Raw genomic sequence first — 4,227 nt, 5'->3', positions numbered from 1 at the left:
AATAATAAATTATGCAATGTATTTTAATCAATTAATGATTTCAAAGAATAAAATCTTCAACCGAGTTTGGCATCATCAGCACCCTCTGTGGCCTCCAATCCGGGGTGCGTGTTCCGTGCACCTTGGTGACATGCAAGTATGTAGCTTTCAAGTAGAGATTAACAGCCCTGAATATCGCCAATACATCGAAAAGAAAAACTCGGCAGACGCGACGATTCGATGTCTGCGGCCATCAGTAACATCAAGCGGAGGAGCAGAGGGCTGCTGTTCGCTGTGCAACATTGACGAAGACGAAAAAGTGCGTGCTTCGCTTTTACAGTGCTTCCAAAGACGACGACAATGACAAGCGGTGCTCGCTGAGGCACTGGGCGCCATTTTTACTCAAGAAAACCAAGCTCCGAGCTTCGAGCATGGCGCAGGAGCGAACGAGGCTGCCCGCGGACGTTGTCTGGGGCGTCCTGGACGACGCGCTGGTTCACGTGACCCGGATCTTGGCGGCCGTCAGCTGCTGCATGCTCTTCGTCATCGTTATTGTGAACATCAACCCACAATTCGTCGATGCCAAGGGAGTCACACTACCTTACACGCCTCTACCGGACACCGAGGAACAGACGACGGTCGCCAGGGCCAGCAATGCTACCGGCAACGCCCTCATTCTGATCGCGATGGTAATCATCATGACGACCCTCATGGTAGCGCTCTACTATTACCGCTACTACAAGGTCATTACCGCCTGGATCACCTTCGCATGCGCCCTACTCCTCGCCATCGCGCCGATCAGCTACATGAACCTCATCTTCAAGACGTACAACGTGCCCGCCGATTACATATCCGTGGCCTTCTTCGTGTACAACTTCATGGCCTTGGGACTAGTCGTTATTCTGTCCCAAGGACCACTCATCCTTCAACAGATCTACCTGGTCATCGAATCCGCCTTCATGGCACTCATGCTCATCACGTTCCTGCCCCCCTACACCGTCTGGGTCGTGCTCGCCGTCATACCGATCTGGGACCTGGTCGCCGTCCTGGCCGTGCACGGACCGCTCAGGATACTCGTGGAGACGGCCAAGGAGAGGAAAGAGGGTCTGCAGCCGGGACTCGTCTTCGCGACCGTAGTCGTCGGCACATTTCCCGGAATGGCTAGCCGCCCCCGCGGCTCTTCCGCAGCGGGAAGACCATCTGGCAACCGCAGGAAGTCATCTGCGAGCGGGCCATCGGGTCGCCGACCTTCCGATGCCTCCCCGGAAGGGCGCGCTGCTCCCCGCCGAAAGACGTCGGACGTCGAGGCTTTCGATCCCGCGGTTTCGCGCCGCAAACCGTCGTACGACACCAGCATCGCTCCCGACCCTGAAGAGTCCGAGGCACCGGAGCGGGCGGCGAAGGCTATTGCGGAGGATCGTCTCCCCATCAGCCCTACAAGAGCCAGGAAGCAGCCTTTTAAGGACAATGACCCAGACTCCGATTCGAGCAGCGAGGATGAAGAGAGGCAGGGAATCAAGATGGGACTGGGCGACTTCGTCTTCTACAGCGTCCTCGTGGGCAAGGTGGCCACGTTTGGAGACTGGACCCTCGTCTGCGCCTGCTTCGTCGGTATCCTGGTCGGAATCTGCGTGACCCTCTTCGCGCTCGCCATCACGCAGTCGGCGCTGCCAGCGCTGCCGGTGTCCTTGGCGTTCGGACTGGTATTTGCGGGCCTCCACCAGAGCGTGCAGAACTTCATGAACGAGGTGTCTTTCCATCGAGCACTCTTATGAAGCCGTCACCGTTCACACCGATTGTCACCGATGGTCAACATTTTTTGCCAGGCAGCAGAAGGAGTGCAACTTAGGTTGCCGTTACTGTTGCAAGTGCGGTAGAGCTATTAATACAGGTGGCTCGTAAATATTTGTTGTAAATATTAGATTTTCGTGAGTTTTTTTATGTTTTAAATGTCCGAGCATACCGCCGCACTGGTTGCTCGAAAGAAGCAGCGCACAAAACATGCTCGCTAAAGCGAAGCCAGAGCTTCGACATCCGCAACTTCGGTGTCAGGTAAGGAGAAGTGAACTTTAAAGGCCACTCAATCCAACATTTTTATGTTCCTTTTTATCGTTTTTATCGATGCTTAATGGCTTGGCGAACAGCACTTAAAGCACGCACGGTAGTTAAATACACTGAGCGACCTGAAAACCAACCGTTTCGGTTCCCTGCTCTTCCAGCCGGGAGTTCGCGAATGACAGGACCCTGGTATGACCTAATAGTTTTGTAAGGAGGTCAAAACACCGTGGAGGCCAGTGGAGGTATTTTTTCGACCGCACCACCGCCGGAGCTAAGCGGCTGAGCTGCCTGAAGGCGTTTAGGCCTACCATTGCGACCGAAATTCGATAACCGCTTTCAATATAACTTCTGATGGCCATAGAGTTTTATACTAATATATTCTAGAGGTAAATCTGGCGCCACTGTATAGGGTAGCCGCGATGCAGCGAGCGTTCCCCCATGTACCGGGCAGGCACGTCCCACTTGTCCTTGGCATGGCTCATGAACAGGCTAAAAGTTTCCTCAGGCTGCAGAAAAGCAACAGTATTACTGTAACAAATTATTCAAAGTTGTCTTGTTATTATATAGCAGAGGCTGCAGAAAGATTTATTCGTCAGGGATTAAAAGCTTCATGCAAGTTGAACGAGAAAGAAGTGTTACCCTCTTTTGTTGATTTTCGCTTCGAGACGGAAAAGAAGCTATGTGGCTAGCCAAGCCAAGTACGCGAGGAACGTCGCTAGCTGCGATGGCGGCGCCCACGACGGCCCGCGATTGCAGCGCCAGAGTTTCCTATGGTGTATATTAGTATGAAACTATGCTGATGGCTACTTGTGTTGTGATTCTGGGCTATACTATCGGCTCGTTTTCCGCGTGCGGAGCGTTGTTTCTGGCAGGACTGTTTCTGTGCAGCAGTTATGCCTGTAGCTCTGGCTACTTGCATCATCAGCTCCTGAATGCGCTAGCTCCCTGTCGCCGCTCGCCGGGCTGCGCGTGTGAAGTGACGTCACAAGTTTTTGACGAGCATCAGAGGCACACGGCTGCGTCACTTCTTTCCGCCACCACGGAATGACTTCACGCTGATGTCCATTTGCTGCGCGCCCCTCCACGTGCTGTTCATTACGCGCGATAAATGAGATCAAATCGAAGTATGTTCCACGCGTCGCAGGCCCTCATATTTGAGCCAGGGTATTCTGTTGAATAAAGGAAGCGAAGTGTGTAATAATGTTGTTTCGTGGCGGCAGGACACGGGAAATGAACCATCGAAGATGCGAGCGATGTATTTGCACTATGTACGCAATGTCGGCCGTGAGAGGGCCTGCGCACCCACGTCTTATTCTTCTGTGGAGGTTGGGCCAATAGCTCTCCTCTTCTTCTTCTTCCCCTGACAATATTGACGCCAAAAATTCCTGTCGGAACCCCTTGAAAATGAACTCGCACTATACGGAAAGCGGACAGAGGAATTAGATAATAAAAAAGCTAGGTGTGGCTAAAATATCTGTGATACATTCAAGATTTTATTGCCGGTGAAGTGAAAGCGTGGCGTAAGGGTCACGTTAACAGGTGAGAGCCTATTTACGTCTTCCGAGAATGTGGAGTCGTATCGTTCCGGGTAGTGGTCGCATTATTATGGCTCAACGTTCCTTCGATTTGCCTGTAGTGGTCGTCCTTGTCGGCCACGACACCTATAGACTTTGGCGATGACTGAGGAAAGACAGGCAGCGAAAATAAGTGAAGACCGGGTATTTTGTGCTCCCACTTAACTAGAACAGCATCCATCTCGCTGAAAAAAATTCAGAACCTTGGCAAGCGTGAGTTTTCTTGCCTTACCATCTTATCTCTTCAAACTTTCCGTGCGCCATTCGGGTGGGATCAATTCGCACGGGTTGGACACGACAAGACGACGGTACGAGCAGTAGGCATCGTCATGTTCTATATCCAGTGGGGGATGAATGCCCATCCTCATCCCAAGTTGCAAATACAGGATCAAGCAGCACTCCTCTCTATCCAAATGAACCCCTTCCCTCACCTCTCCCGACTACACAAACTCTATCCAACCCAATACCCGAAGCTGCGCCCCAAGTGCAACCAAGTATCCACCCTCTACCATGCGGCAGCAGGGTGCCACAAAATTCACAAACACCCTCTAAGAGATGACCAGTGGAGTGAGGCACTGTCTAGCGCCGACTACGACAAGCAGTGTCGAACGATCGC

The 4,227-nt window shown here is 52.3% G+C and overlaps 1 pseudogene; it reads left to right on the top strand.

Annotated features, from left to right (window-relative positions):
- The first annotated feature begins 410 nt into the window (after window positions 1–410).
- Window positions 411–1,754, top strand: LOC144159929 (presenilin-1 pseudogene; annotated as a pseudogene).
- Window positions 1,755–4,227: the final 2,473 nt, after the last annotated feature.

This window comes from Haemaphysalis longicornis, unplaced genomic scaffold (genome assembly GCF_048455015.1).
Source record: "Haemaphysalis longicornis isolate Haplotype H1 unplaced genomic scaffold, Haemaphysalis longicornis Haplotype H1 scaffold_10, whole genome shotgun sequence".
Classification (NCBI taxonomy): Eukaryota; Metazoa; Arthropoda; class Arachnida; order Ixodida; family Ixodidae; genus Haemaphysalis; species Haemaphysalis longicornis.
The sequence above is the reverse complement of the archived record's forward strand: the minus strand, read 5'-3'. Positions and strand labels throughout refer to the sequence as shown.